This window comes from Vanellus vanellus (genome assembly GCF_965231255.1).
Source record: "Vanellus vanellus genome assembly, chromosome: 2".
Taxonomy (NCBI): Eukaryota; Metazoa; Chordata; class Aves; order Charadriiformes; family Charadriidae; genus Vanellus; species Vanellus vanellus.
The window spans coordinates 156,887,383-156,904,045 of record NC_138906.1 but is presented as its reverse complement, the minus strand read 5'-3'; positions in this window follow the sequence as shown (position 1 = coordinate 156,904,045).

Genomic DNA, 16,663 nt, shown 5'->3' with positions numbered 1-16,663 from the left:
ATTTGGTACTGAGGCAGAAGATGGGCTCCCTAACATTTCCTTTGACAGCAGCAGCTGAAAGATTAGGCATCTAGTTTACGCCAAATCATTCTGTAGGCAAAACCCCCAAACAGGTTCCTCTGGGATGTGGGGTGGAAAGGGTCCCTTTTCCAGCAGTAAGCCTCACTTAGGTCAGTGTTGGGATGGGATGAACAGACCTCTGAAAGTGTCAAAATATCCCTGCTGGGAGAGGTTGCTCTTTTTTAAACTAATGCCAATGGTAGTGCAAAGCCTCAAGTTCCTCTCTTCCCACTCTCCCCACTGTAGTCTGCTTTTTCTCCATTTGAGGGTTTATCCAGTGCATCCTGATAGGTACAGACCCACCGACACTGCTCGCTGAAATATTCTCACCAACATCCTCTCTCTGGACAGTGTCTTTAAAAATATCTCCCTGTGTTATATGCAGAGGCACGATTGCAGATGGAACCTCACTGCTTAAAACTGTTTTCCCCTTCTCTTCTTTATCTGTAGTATAGAACACGAGATAGCTTATTTTAGCTGAAAGTATGAGGGGGTTATATATGCATAAACATTTTCATTTTTACTATATTATACATTTAAATGAAATGCAGAAAAATTGTTCAGTATCTATTTTTTGCATCTGTGTCAGACACAATGGTACTTAGTAGAAAGTAATTACACACATTATTTTATGGAACAGAAAAATATGCATGTTATAGTATATTTTTCTATGTGTGCAGGGAAGTAAAATGGAAGAGTAAACTTCAGAAACCTTAAATCATAGAGTACAAGGAGACCATATGGAACTGATTGCTGGCATATTACACAGTAAAACAAAAAAAACCCCACAAGTAATGTTTTTTGGACAAATTATTTGGCTATAAAATTATTGTTTCAAGAAACCATGTTTGAAGCAAAACAGCTTATACTAGGGATTTATTCAAACTCTTGCTCCCACCATAGATTTGTAGCTAGGGGATCTTGTTTAGAAATCGATTCTTTTTCCAGCTGAAGAACCAGTGCTATGTTGGTGCAGTGAGTTCCCCAGCAAAGAAAAGGGTTAAAATACCACATTAATACCCTATAACTCCTTTCCGAATTCTAGTGTAGCTGCTCTAGAGTGCTTTGATTTCTGAGCATTACTATAAACCATCTTTAACCCCAGTATGTCCTAAACACAGATGTACATGTGTATTGCTTGTTTATATTTGTTGTTTTAAAAATATACTTGATATATTTAATTTAACAAACAACAGCCTCGCTGGATTAATTCCTCCAATGTGAAATTCAGGACTGGATCTATATGATTCACTCAGGGTTGGATACAATCTGAAGAAGGTGTGAGGAGCACCGTCACACCTCCATTGCATGAAAGAGAAAGATAAGGACTAAAGTCATTGAGTCCCCTCTTAACATCACGTCACAGTGATGCATGGGGGCACCATTTAATGCAGTCCTTGGAGATAATTTCTGTGATGAAGAGAATGACATGCTCAACAAAAACAACCAGAGAAGCAGGGGCAAACTGAGGGGAGGGGCAAACATAGTTTATACCCTTCTAATTTGGTCTGCATACTCTCTATTTTTGGATATACCAAATATATCAGAATTACCACTGCTGTATACGCAGCAGTGTTCACTTAGTGTATTGCTTTTGCTGATATGCAGCTAAGTCTAACACAGGTCAGGTCCAGTTAATGAGTATGGTCAAAGGGCAGAAGTGGTCAGAAAGGAAAAGAAACTCTGCTGGCTAAACTCCTATTCGTGAGAGAAATGTGCAGAAAGGAATAGCAACCTGAGAGCGCCAGATTGTCTCTTCCTTATAGCTTCTTCTCTTTGTTCTGGCAAAGCCTCAAGGGTGGCACCAATGAATGCCATCACCTGTGAGCTCTGCTATACACCGGGATAATCCAGTTGTGATGGTAAGACATGGGGAACCAGAGAAACACTCCAATTATGTGCTGAGCTGTGTCAGAGGGGTTATACGCTGTCACTCTGAACTTCTGTTTCATGTGGGATAAAAGAGAGTTAGGCATATGTACCAGTTCTTGCTCTGACACTGATATTATTGTAATAACACTCTTATTATCAGGGGGTTTTATTGGATGTAACTTATTAGGCAGCATTGCTCGTGTTACGGTAACAGTAATAGCACCGACACGCAATATCTCTGTGGTAGTAGATGTTGTCTTTATTTGCATAGGCTTGCCGAGTGAAAATAACAACCAGGATTTTATGGTTATGTGTTTTAATGTGATGCCTAGAAAGAGAATTAGATATTTGCACGTATCCTGCAAGTACATTTGACTTAATGTTGGATATTAAGCCAAGTATCCATATGACACCATAACTCTTATTTCAGTGCAAAGCCAAGAGGTGTTGCTATGTTGTGCAACCAAGATGGCCCCGAAATATTGGCTCTGCACAGAAATGTTCTTTGTACCTGGTACCCCTTGACTCTGAGTCAAGGAGAAGCTAAGAAATTTTAATTCTCTTTTCAGAGTTTTCCAAAGATGACAGTGCTGCCACCTAAGATTTTGGTGTATATATACCTCTCTAACTTTCTTTTTCAAGGCTTAAAAGGAATAGGTGCTAAGATGATGAAAATTTAAGCTGCTATTAAAACATATTGCTAAATATAGCAGACAGCCCTTTTCATGCATATCTCGTTTTCTCTAAAGCCAGCTCACAACTGGTGTTCACACATGGTTTTAGACAAAAACTACAGGGTGAAGTGAACTGCTGTTCCATGAAAACTTGGCCAGACGACAAAGATAATATGCTTACTGCCCTAGAGGTCCTTGTCAGACTGAGCCTTTGCCACCACAGTCTACAAGAATTTTTCTCCACACATGTTATTTGATAGGGAAATCACTGCAATACCTCCTGTAACACATATCAATCTTCTGTCAAAGGGAGCCCGAGACAATGAACAAAAAGAGCTCCTATGATGACTGGAGCTGACTGGCTAGTGTTTGGACATGTCAACTTTTACTTATTTTTGGCTTGAAATAATTTACCAGTAAGCTTGGTTATATGTAAGCTTCTTCAATGTCTGTATTGTATGAGTATTTTTGCTTGCAGATATTCACACTGCAAGCTGGGATGTCAGCTATTTTGACTGTTCTTCCTGGTGCAGTATACAATCTGGCAGATTATTCTATTTTTGATCCACGAGGGGTTTGTCAAATAGTTATTTTTGTGCAGCTAGGAGGAACTGGAGGAACTTTGGGGATTCATTAAAAATATTGTTTGTTTCAATATCCGGACCTTGCAAATTATGGACAAGATTTGCTGTAGTTTGAATTAATAAATCAAAATTATTATAGTTCCTCAGCCAGGAAATCCCATGCTGCTCAAAGGAGTGATGGGAAGGAGGGGCAGAAATCTCTCCAGTCATTTTGAGAGCCTAGATGTGGAGAGGCTGTGTAACCTATACACGATCTCCGTGTAATTAGAGTACTCCTGGCTCTCTGTGGACCAGACATGGGGGTGAAAGCAGGGCACAGCCTTGCAGCTCACAGTGTACGAATGGAAAGGGACAGCTGATATTCAACCTTTAAAAATAAACGCAGACCCCATCAAAGGGCAAATTTGTGCCTCTTGTAAGTACCACACAGCTTCCAGCACGTTGTGGCTGTCGAGTCTTTAAAATAATGCTTAAACCACCTTAAAAAGGAGGGCCACCTCCGCGGGGTACTCCTTCTGTTCCCAAGAGGCACCACTGACCGGGTCTGTTTTCTGCTCATATGTAAGGGTCTCTCCTGAGCTAGTCATCTTTTCTAGTGCTGACTGGAAAATCTTTTTATTTTTCCTTTTAACTGCAGAACATTTTAACTTTTCACATACCCCAAAGAGGAAGAACCCAAACCAGAACTTTTCCTGCAGTGGAAACCCCTACCTAATTACATGTTAAACATGGCCCATCTTTCAGCCCTCTGAACTGCAAAGAACATTTTGAACATTTGTGCCAAGCCTCCACAAAATCAAGGTCACTGTGTAGCACGCAGGACCCAGGAATCAGGTCATGTATTGGACATGGCACAGGGCTTCTAGAAGGCGTTCACGGTGACATATAGGGAGAAGCTAACATCACCCAAGGTGTCTCTTTTTCTGGAAAGTAATAACTGAGCCCTAACTCAAAATCTCACTTTTTGCTCTGCTCTGGGTTAATAAACTTTAAAAAAACAAGAAACCAAATCTTCCCTCTTCACCATTGTCAGAGGACCGTACTGAAATAAAAGGGCTCAGTGAAAGGGCAGGGCATACAAACAGCAGAATAAGTGGCCCATTAAAGGAAAATCTCCAAAACAAAGACTGAGATGGTCTTGCAAATAAGACAGACCCCAGGGCAGCTCTTGTCTTTGGTCTGAGCAGCTCTCTTCCAGGGCTTGCTCTGCTCATGCAGCTCTGCTCTGTGCTGTCTCCAAAGACACTGCTCAGATTCAGCACAAGACCAACAGCTCAGGAGCTGTGGTGGGCTCCATCATGGAGACCTGGACAGTCTGGGTGGCGAGACAAGGTTAATTTCTTTTCCACTGACTCATTGGCACAAGAAACGAGCCTCCTTTCACCTATTTTCTTCCACAGAGGGCTACTCAGTTGTCTCAGATTTTTGTACAGGGGTGGATGTTTGTGTGTGTGTGTGTGTGTGTGTGTGTGTGTGTATTCAGCACAGCTTTTGTACTCCATATATACTGAAAATAATCATTCTAATCCCATTATAATATTCTCACTGTCAATGTGGTAAGAACATCTGTTTTAACTTCCTCTCAAAACTTAATTTTTACCTTCAAGAACCATAGTTTCATGGTGGAACTCTGGGTGCCAAAACTGCCAGTGAAGCCAACTCTTTCTTTTTCCTGTGACAACGCAGAGCTTTGTTTCTCCAAGTGTCATTATGTTAAAACTGCTGCATTCTTTACATACTACAGGCTGGCAGATCCATATTTAGGACACAGTGAGGTCAAGAGTTGTTTCTTCAAATGTGTAATTAATGTTAAGCTGTGCAATGCCAATATACATACTTAAAGAGAACAAATCCCGTAAGGAGTGGCTGAGGGAACTGGGGTTGTTTAACCTGGAGAAAAAGAGGCTGAGGGAAGACCTTATTGCTCTCTACGGCTACCTGAAAGAAGGTTGTAACGAGGTGGGGGTCAATTTCTTCTCCCGAGTAAGAAGCAATAGGACAAGAGGAAACAGCCTCAAGTTGTGCCAGGGGAGGTTTGGATTGGGTATTAGGGAAAAATTCTTCACTGAGAGAGTTGTCAAGCATTGGAAGAGGCTGCCCAGGGAAGTGTGGAATCACCATTCCTGGAGGTATTTAAAAGGTGTAGATGTGGTGCTTAGGGATGTGGTTTAGTGGTGGCCTTGGCAGTGTTATGTTTACAGTTGGACTTAATGATCTTAAGGGTCTTTTCCAACCTAAACGACTCTATGATTCTATGATTCTAAAGAGTATAATCAAAGAAAGACATGGCAAATGGCAAGGTAGGGTCTAGTTTGTTGTTGTGACTCTTTTTCTGGTACTGAAATCTGAATTTAAAAGCCTTGCTACACATGCTCATTTTGAAAAGTTTGTCCTGTGCAGTTCTATAACACCCTTTTATATATTTGTATGACTGTCTTCAGGGATCCGCCTCTTTCATTGTACATTCTTTTTGCATCTACAGCATTCATTTAAAAACACAACAACAGATGATGAGTAACTCAAGAGTGTTTCAAACGATGTGAGTTTCAGCACTAGAAATGAATGAAAGGCTGAATCAGAAGGCCTTAAAGAGTCACTGGAATTAATTTGTTCAACGATATTTATTCTGCTATGTATGAAAGTGGGTAGGAGTGACTGAAATCCTTCCTGTTCTTCGGTCCTGCCCCAAAGACTTTGTCAGGTATTCATTACTTCACAGAATGAAACCCCAGTGAGAACCCTATTTTTTGGGTCATAAAGATTTGTTCTAGTTTCTTTTCCACTCTCATCCAATTAGTATTTTATTGTAGCATGCAAAGTGGAACAACTTCAGGAACTGAGAATAAGTGTAGCATGCGAGAGCCATCCTGGGATGTAAAAGCACCGATCCCCTTATTCAGCACAGGGAAGGGAACTCTAATTTTTCTCATTCTGTATTTTGCCATTGATCTATACCAGCACTGGTACCCACAGGGTACCAAGGCTGTAGCACGTCTCTTCTTGTGTCTAATCTTGGATGTTTGATGTCCTAAGCATACTGTGAGAAAACCTGCTACATTGACTGCTGGATGCACGACTGTGAAGGGTCTGTAGATGTAGAAATAATTGAGCTTCAAAAGGCAAGCTAAGATGCTCCAGCGCTGCCAAGACAGAGGTGCTTTCTGTGGTAGAAACCTCGGTGCCAGGAAACTGAAGACATATCTAGGAAGAGTGGGCTGCTGAGTGAGGTTTTTGATTTGTCGGACAGGACTAAATGTCTAAGCTCACAACATGGCCAGTGGAGAGAAACAGAGACTTGTCATCTAAACTTAGGTGCTGCCCTCCAGAAGTGGATTTTCTTCCCATGGGCTACAGAAGGAATCCAGGTGATGGGTCAGATGTAACACCCATGCTGTCAATAATTACACCTGATGATGGATGCTACACCTTCTTTCCTTCTTTGCTCTGCAAGACTGAAATCATCCTTCTGGGCCTCAACTTTGAGGATCCCACCCAATTTATCCTTTCTGCATTGCTTGATTTATTTCTTGTCTTCTTCATATTCTCCCTTTTTTTGGTCTTGGAAATTGTTTCTTTGCTGGAAGGAAATCTCAGTGCTCATGGACTTACGGTAACAGGTTCTCTAGAAATACCCACAAAGGAGCAGATCAAGCATTTTGCCAGTCTTTCAGAAAAATACCAGCACAAGGCACCTTAGTATTAATTTTCATAAGTCAATGCTGTTGTGAATTCTTGAGGTTTTTAGCCTTTTTCACTCTCATTTACAAAGAAGTGTTAAGTTTCAGCCTCAGAGGAACGCAGCCGGTTGCCTTAATGCAAAAAAGAAACGTGCTGACTTACAGGAATACACGGGAATTTTAACAACAGATCCTCCTGATTGGTGAAAACTGGCAGGCAGCAAAATACTTTTTAGGGATCACCTCCAGAAACTCCCAAAGTAAGAAGAGCAGGGAAAATGTAGTGGCATAAAAGTACTTTGGGGTGAAACTAAAAAACCCCAAATCTCATTTAACCACTTTTGCCCAGCTTGTCCAGTTATAATACTGCTGCTACTAATCCAGGCCATGCAAATGCTGTTTTGGAAGCCAGTGTTGTTACTCCCAGCTACTTTAGTAGAAAGCACTGAACTCGCAGAGTCAGGGGTTGAATGTCTAACCCAATCTTAAGTTCCTCACAGTTCCAAGTCACTCGTGAATCACATTGCTAATAGTTCAGAAACCATGCAGGACAAGCCATTTTCCGTTTCCTTTAACCTTCAATTCAATAATGAATATTATTACTAAATGAGATAGAATCTGGCTATTTCCCTGATCTGTGTGAAGATCCTGGCAAATTACAGGGACTCAGGGCAAGTTTCAGGGTTTACTAAATTGAAACAGGAGCCCATATCAGGAGAGCACGTGAATATTTGAAGGTTATTTGTGCAGACAACATGTTTTTTTTAGCTGCTTGCTGACCCATTCCTTGCTTGCTTAGTGAGACCGCGTACAGCTCCCTAAAGTGGTGCTGATTTATGTCCAGAAGGAATCTGGTTCGACACATCTCACGTGTTCAATGGACTAGGCAGGTGGGTGAATGGCACTTCATAAGGCTGTTGAAAGCTCAGTTAAAAGCACATGGTGTGCGTAGGCATCAGATCTCACCAGCTGAGCCGGCCTTGCCTTGGGCGGTAATTGGAAGGGAGACATACAGGAAACGTTACGTGCTTCAAGACATGATACGGCTGTGAAGCCGTAATTGACCCAAGGTGCATTCAGCACCGCCCGCAAGGCGCTGCTCAGGGTAATTCGGAATTAAAAGGCGTGATCAAAGTAGTCGCAGCTCAAGTTAAATAAAAAGGAAATAACTGTTAAGAACCTTTCTGACAATGCAGCAGTTATGTGCTCGCACAGGAGCTGAATGGAGAACTAGTGTGCAAGAAAGAACTGCACCACAGAGCTCACAGAATTTGTCATTTAGAGTGAGCTCCAATGTCTCAGTGAGGATGATGTAAAGTCAGCTCCATATTTTCCGTGGGTGTTCAGCTGCAACCTTGCTGAGGCTTTAATTTCCTTTTATTTTGGCAAAATAAATTGATGAGGTTCTGCTCTGCTGCATAGGGCTGGACTGCAAAATTAAGGGAGTAATTTAGAAGGCCTGCATTGATATGCTTGGCTTCAGCAATATTTATGTGAAATAAAAAGTTGCAAAAGAGGTTACAGGAGTTAAATGGCTGCCTTCTAATGAACTCGAGTGGTACCTGGTGCCACTGGTCCTTAGGCTGTTTTCATAACCTCAGTGTCAGCATTTTGTGGAGGATGAAATCCAGAATTCTTTGCCTTGCTGCTTGGGCAGCACTTAAAGATCCGTGTAGGAACAGTTGTTCTTGTAAGAGAAACTGAAATAATGGTATTTCATGGGTAAGCATTATAATACAGAAAGAATGACAAGAAAAGCACATAATGGCATAGCTTAATATCATGAAGCACTAGCTTAACATGTTAAATGAAGAAGAAACATTTTAAAAGCAAAGTACTTCAAAAAAATTAGAAAAAAGTCTTCCCTTACAAAGAAAAGCTATCAAAGAAATGAGTCATCTAGGGACCAGGAAGGAGTTTGGGAAACAGATGTTCTTACATTTAGGACAGATGTTTTATGATAACAGCGCTTTGATAGCAGTAGCAACAAGAACCTACTCTAATTGAAAAATGTTGTGGCATTTCACAAGAGGAAAGGAGAGGTTAAAAAACCACCAAGTTTCAAATGGACACATGAAGACAGATTTTCACACTATTGTATTATAGAGATTATGTCTCCGAAAGGGCACAGAACAGTGAAAGTCTTGTTCAGTGGAAGTATAGAGTAAGCACTGGTAAACTAGGATAATGAGTTAGCTTCTCAGAAAAGGCTTTCGAAGGGTTAGGTGAGAGGTGAAAAACTAGACTGAGACTAAATAGGGTAGTGATATTAATCTTTGACTATGTTGGCACAAGGTTAAATGATAGGTGCTTGCTACCTATAAAATAACTTAAATGGGAATGAGGATAAGGAAACAGTGTTGCTTTGAGCGAGGCGGGCAGTATCTCTTCTCTCCCAGCCATTTGAAGTCAGCGGAAAGATTATAGGCTTTGATTTTGGCCCAGCTGCTTAAAAGTTTGGGTAGATGTTTGTGAATGTGGTAGAATAGAGAGAAATGTCATCATCTTTGATTAGTCTTTACTTGTTCTTGCTACCTGTTTACAAGGCAGATTTAACATTCATTAAAATGAAAGTGGGTGTGTGGGTGTGTGGGTGTCCCACCTCTCCTTTCAGCTCCTAGAAAGGTAATGAAAAAAAAGGGACAGACCTTTTTAATCTGGAAAGCATATACAGCCCTTGGAGAAAATGAACATTTAAACAAGTAGATCCCCTTGAGAGCTTCACTTGGCCCCAAGAAAACTTCTCATCACAAACCTCTGAAGTTTTTGGCAGGACGAAGCCTAACTAACCTACGAAGTCAAACAGAAGATTGGTTTCTTCTCAGACAGTGTATCTTGGAGAAGAGGTTTTATTATAGGAAAGAAGGACAAATAGGTTGCCAGATTCTGTTACTAGGTCAACATCTCCGCTGTCTTCAGCCAGAGAGATTTCATAGTCCGGGTGCCACCAAAAATAAAGACACAAGATTTTAAAGTGATTTTATACAAAATTTGAGCTTATGTTTGCATATGATAGAATATATAATACAGTTTTTTTCAGGCTACCGTATTAGAACTAGTTGAATAAAGACAGAGTTTGCATTATTTTTCTGGAAGCAAAACCAACAGCCATCAAACCAGCAGGGCAGATGAATTTTAAAGCTTTCTTTCCACATGCTTATTTTCTTGTAACCAGAGACCCTATAAATACAGTCTAGGGGCACTTTAAACTTAAGTGGCAAGGCTCAGTTAGCGATGATGTCTTACCTTTTTTGAGGTCAGGACAGCTATTTCTTTTGTGCCTGTCTGTCAATTACCAGGCAAAATGCTTGCAAATATCAATTCCAAGCAGTTAATTTTTCTGAGGATAGCAGAGTCTTTAGCAATACCTTTTGGCCATAGCCACCAGCATCCCTCCCAAAATGGGCAATCCCCTGTTTCTCTTCTCCCTCAAAGCCTGGCATGCCAAAGTGAGAGCTGACCTGGACTGAACCTCAGTCATAGGGTGTAGTTGGGTAGAAGTTATCCACTAATTATCCTGCACGGTTGCTACCAAGGTCTGAAGAATCCCTTATTTCTCATGTGACATTTTTGCTATTGTACATTTTAGTTTTGTCCCCCATGACTTTGACCTTTTTCCAACCTGCAGGCTAGTGGAGGCTCATCACTGAAAGTTTTCTTCTTCATGTTTGGTTAGGTGTGAGCACAGAGGAACCGAATGGGTAGACAGCAGCTTTGCTCCCCAGACACGATGATCGAGACCACCAGACTCAAACGAGCCAGAGGTTTTAAGGCAGCCGTAGTAATTTACTGCTAGAATAGTCCAGCAGCAGATCACACCTCCCGTGGGGTTATCACAGGCTTTCTAATGAACTTTACAGAGTCTCCAAGCATTTATGTTGTTCGATTTTGACAACTGGGTCTGTTTTCCCAGAAGCAGTCCTCCAGATTTGCATCTAACTAACATAACATGGCATCTTATTTTTACAATATACCTTTCAATGGATGATCTATAAAAATATTGAGGAAAACCAAATGTATTATTCCACAAGATCTGAAGAAATTTCCTGTTAAATGAAATACCCTTTCCCACTGAAGCATTAGATTAAATGTACATATCAGAAGAGCTTTATACCCCTTGGCTATTACAATGTGATGGCTCATTAAACAGACTAGAGGAACAGGAGGCTATTGTAGAACAGAGAAATTAGACACTTATTAAAACCTGGAGTCTAAAGACATAATCTTTTTCCTTAGAAAATCTGTACCCTCTGTAAACAGTTTAAAGGCTTTTTATAATGTAGCTTTTCCTAATCATTTCCAGGAGTTCTCTGGAAGTTTTTTGGACGTGACTGATGTTATACAATTTCTGTTAGTGACTAATTTTTGTATGCTCTTGCACCAAAATGTAGTGAGACTGGAGGAAGAAAGCTATTCATTCAAACTTGTCAGCACATGTCTCTAAATGAATTACTCCCCCAAAGCCATCACGATTTTCTGTTGATAGAATAGAAAACTTCATGGAAGATGAAGGCCAATTCAGGGTTTGCTACCACAAATCTCTTAGTTGATTCACATTTGATGCGAAATGTACCAGTTAGCAAATGGTAACTGAAAACAAAAGAAAGAGTTGAAGTATTCTATATTTTGCAACATGTTCACGTCTTCAGAACGTGGCTTACATTAGTCTAACAATCAAGAACATATTTTTTTTTATTCTGGAAACTGCTTTTGCATTTTACTTCTTATAAAAAAAAAAAAAAGAAAAAGAAAAAGAAAAAGAAAAAAGCCAGTCCTGTTGTCTGGGCTTAGAAACAGTTCGCCCATGAAAGAAGTCCCTTAAGCAAAGAAGCAAAGATGTGGAGATGTATGCTAGCCACCAAAGCAAGTACTGGTCTCATTTATACTGATGTGAAGCCACAGCCATCTCTTGGGTCATCAAGAAATAAGAGAAAAACTAGGCATAAATAAGAAAAAGTTGTCATGCCCCTGGGCTACTAACTCACAGGGGCTCTGATCTGGGTCCACGTGAACAGGAGGGGTGAAATCCCTCACCACTGAAGTCAGTGGCAAAATTCCCCCTGAATTAATCGGGTCAGGATTTCTCTGTAAGGGTCTGGTACAGGGCCCCTTTAAGTAAGTGGAAAACCTCCCCAAAGGAGAGTATCTACATTTCAATGTATTTGTCTCTCTGCTCTTGTTTCTTTGGCTTTCCCAGCAATAGGACTGTTCCCATACTAATAAGAAATACTCATGGACTTCTTTGTAGGACAAGGAGTTTGGTAAAGTTGCCAACATGGGTGCCAGGTACTGCTACAGGTAGTACAGGTAGACTTGTGAGAAGCCACAGGCTTGGAAACTGAACTAGCCCAGTCCATTTTCAAGCTACTATCCAGCCATCGTTGGAGATCATGTTTTTGCCCCCATTGATTCACAGCTGGATTTGAAAACTAAAATTATTTAATGTGCTTTGGTTTATCCTGTTATTGCTAAGTGCTGCTAATGACCTCATAATTTACACATAATATTCATATTTTTGATTTGAATAATTCTTTTGATTGTGAAAATTTTTCCCTCAACACAAGGCTGATGAAAAGCTAAGCCTTTTCATGAATCAGAAACAAGCTGGGAGAGGTTTGTCTGTTTAATTGAGGAAGAAGAGTATTTATAAAAAAATAAACTAAGTTTTCCTCTGCCTATCAGGAAGAACGGGGCAGATTTTTAAGTAATAAATCCAAGGTATGTATCCACCAAGGGGACTGCATAACAAGGTGGTGTAATAAACAATTTTTGACAGAGGTCATAAAGGTTACCAGAAGTTTGTGTGACTTAAGAATTTGGATAACAGGATTTAATTTTTACAAGATAAACTAGATGTTGGCTGAGAAGAGGTAAGCATGTGCACAGGACTGTAAGGTAACGGAAAATCAATAAGATCAGAAAAGGGGTTACTTTGGAAAAGAAGTAGGGATCCTACAGTGTTGAAAGAAAAGCTGTGGAGGTGCAACAGACCATGAAATAAAGATTGAGGGCATTCCAAACCAGTAGATTGTAGAGGAAAGAAGTAAATCTAAGGTTATGTCAATGACTGAATTAAAAATAAATATTATATTAGTCCTAATGGCCAGTGGCAGAAAGCTTGTGTCATAGTATTCTGGTTGAAAAACCTTTGGAAGCTAGCAGGTATATAACAGCTGTCCTTAATTCAAGATAAATGTAAGAAACAAGTACACTCTTTAGGGAATTAGATAGCTGCAATGATGGGAAACATCATCCAAAACTAAGGTATACGCAAGGCTAATCAGTAATCCAAGCTGGCTGGAGGGTTTTCACTCTGAATTGAATTTAATCATAAAGGACAGGCTATTGCTTCTATGAATTCATGAAGATGTGAGTAGATGATAAGCCAAAAATATAAAGATGCTGTGAAAAAATATCTGAAAGCCAAGGGCATAACAAGGCTGAGCACTGGGATTATAACCATGAGAAGAAGCCTAGCAAAAGTTTTCCACATAGTAGCTGAAAAATGCTTGGCTCCAGGAATAAAGAAACATAATATATTCCTCACAGATTGCTGGCCTGCCTAAAGAGATGCTGGACCTCACAGTTCATCTGCTCTTATATCAGAAACAACCTGAAGAGTCCCACAAATTGTGGGATGTCTACAATGCTGGGGTCCCAAGTGGTAACAGTGGGTAAGCTGTGACAAGTGGCGTTCCTCACACATCGGTGTTGGGACCGGCACTGTTTAATGTCTCTGTTGGTGATATGGACAGTGGGATTGAGTGCACCCTCACCAAGTTATGTGGTGCAGTCGACATGCTGGAGGGAAGGGATGCGATCCAGAGGGACCTGCACAGGTTTGAGAGGTGGGCCCGTGCAAATGTCATGAAGTTCAACAAGGCCAAGTGCAAGCTCCTGTGCCTGGGTCACAGCAATCCCATGTACACATACTATCTGGGTGGAGAACAGGTTGAGTGCAGCCCTGAGGAGAAGGACTTGGGGGTGTTGGTTGATGAGAAGTTCAACATGACCCAGCAATGTGTGCTTGCAGTCCAAAAAGCCAACTGCATCTGGGGCTGCATCAAAAGATGCATGTCCAGCAGGTTGAGGGAGGTGATTCTGCCCCTCTGCTCTGCTCTCATGAGACCCCACCTGGAGTACTGCATCCAGCTTGGGGCTCCCAACATAAGAAGGACATCGACCCGGCCATGAAGATGATCAGAGGGCTGGAGCACCTCTCCTATGAAGACAGGCTGAAAGTGTTGGGGTTTTTCAGCCTGGAGAAGAGAAGGCCCCCAGGAGACCTTATAGTAGCCATTCAGTACCTAAACGGGACCTACAGGAAAAGATGTACTCTTTATCAGGAAGTGTAGTGATAGCATGATAGGTAATGGTTTTAAACTTAAAGAGGGTAGATTTAGATTAGATTTTAGGAAAAAAATCTTTACTGTGAGGGTGGTGAGACACTGGAACAGGTTGTCCAGATAAGTTGTGGATGCCCCATCCCTGGAAGAGTTCAAGGCCAGGTTGGATGAGGCTTTGAGCAACCTGGTCTAGTGGGAGGCATCTCTGCCCATAGCAGGGGGGTTGCAACTAGGTGATCTTCAAGGTACCTTCCAACCCAAACCATTCTATGATTCTATGATTATCTCAGGATCCCACATAGAAATCTTAGCTGCAGGTGGACATAGCCTCCTGTCTTGGAGGCGTTGATGCAGGGCAGTCTACATGCCAACCAACTCCACCTGCCTTGCCCTGGAGATCCTCTGTGAGCTGTGGGCACTGCTGGGCTTCTTTGTTCTCTCTCTGGTCTCCGCTTTCCCTCCAGTGCTGTCTCAGCCCAGCTCTCAGCTCTCACACCATTTCCCTTTTCTTCATCTTTGGACAGCTGTCATTAGTACTTTTTCTCTGTATTCTTTTTCTTCTAGCTTTTCACGCATCCCAGATTGATAATTTGGCTAGGACTCGGCTAGTGCCTGGTCCTTAAGGAGGATGTCAGAAGACCTGGCTTGTAGAGAGCACTGCTTCCTTGGGCAGATATCTTGTTTCATATAGAGATAACCTTATTAACCTTATCGCCTTTGTTTTGCTGTTTTGTAACTTGTAACATGTTACTTGTATTTTTCTGACACAGTCAGGACAATCTTTGAATAATTTCCTGTGAAAATTTCTTGCTTGATGATCCCAGTTCTTGACATTGACACCATACTTGTCCTTGGAGGAACTGACTCCTTTGGAGTTGCATGGGGATTGTGACAAAACATACAAGACCAGCATCTTTTGGGAAACTGCTGGTCTGTAAAATGAACAGGAAAAGTGTCTTCCCTTAAATTAACAAAGAAATATGACCTAAAGAACACACTGTTTTCTCAGACCCTGAACAACCTTGGCCCTCTGGGTGATTAGGTCAGTGAACTTTTACAAATCAAGCTTATTCAAAATCCTGGGCTGGTTTGTGAAACTGGAGATTTACAAACACTCCAGTGCACTCAGGGGTGTACTAGCCACACAGTTGTTTTTGGTTCCCCTGTTCAGAGGATTTGGGTTCTGTAATGAGCAGATGAACAGCCTGTAGAGTCTTCAGTTTAAGACTGGTTATAGTTTGGTGTACTTCAAACATGAGGAGTCACCAGGTACAGAGAATGGCCACAGAAAACCACACTTCAATTTATGTGTCGCTTCCTCATACTTCTTACTAAAAAACATGGAAAATTGCTGCTGAAAGTGTTAAGTAGTGTCTGTGAATTTGTTAGAAATCCTAAGTTTTAAATATACATACTCAAATATCCATGATTTCAATTCAGCCTCCAGTCATAAACTTTTGCACCAGGCTGTGGGTACAATGCCAGTTAAAATAAAGCAGTATTGCTTTCCTGACCATGTGAGGCTGTGTCGATATAAATTGGTTAAGAATTTAGCATATTAAGCACTCAGCTTTTTGGGTTTCTTGTCCAGCTTCAAAACTACCATAAATGTAGTAGGCACCAGTACCATGGGAACGCAGATAGCTGCATTCTTGAGATTTTGGTGAGTACTTCTGAAAAGTAGTGCTAGAGAATGGACCAGAAAACTAACAATTAAGATGGTATTACAGAAAAAAAAATGAAGAATTGAATACAGTCAAAGCGAAACCACAGTAAAACTGGAAGTATTTGCCTTCAAGTGAATAAATAGGAAGAGAATCATATTTAAAACTTTTTGTTTATAATCATGAAGCCTTTGCGTAATTCCATCATGTCAAGTGTGAACGCTCACTGTCTGTCCAAGACAACAGCGTAAGTTCAGTTGGTAGGACAAACACAAAACAGTAGTGTAAGTGAGCCAGCAAGACCTTTCATGTGTTGGATATATGCAGTAGAAGACCACCCACAAAATCTACGAGTGCCGTCCATCCAAAAGAGGCTCCAGTGCTTCTTCTGTGGATTTTACTCCTGAAATAATTAAAATTTGGAAGAGATGCAGATGATCAGTATCACTGAACATATTATTTTGGAGACCACCATCTTGTGATGTTTTAATTTCCTGGTCCTTTTCAGTGATCTTCACTGAAGTCGTCTTCTCCCATTGAAATCTTTTTTCCTACCATCTTGCCTCCGTGAGTGTGGCCCTTCCAATTTGGCAAAGTCAGACTTGCAGCACTCTTTTCCAGCTGGTAAAAATGTGTTATGTATTGCCTAAGGCTAAGAAAATGGCATCCTCTCACACTATATCCTTTTTCTTTCATCCATGGTAAATCCATTTTCACCTTCCCAAGAGGATTCCTTCCTGGCTCTCAGTGCAGGAGGATGTGGTATTCCCTCTGCCTTCCTTCAAT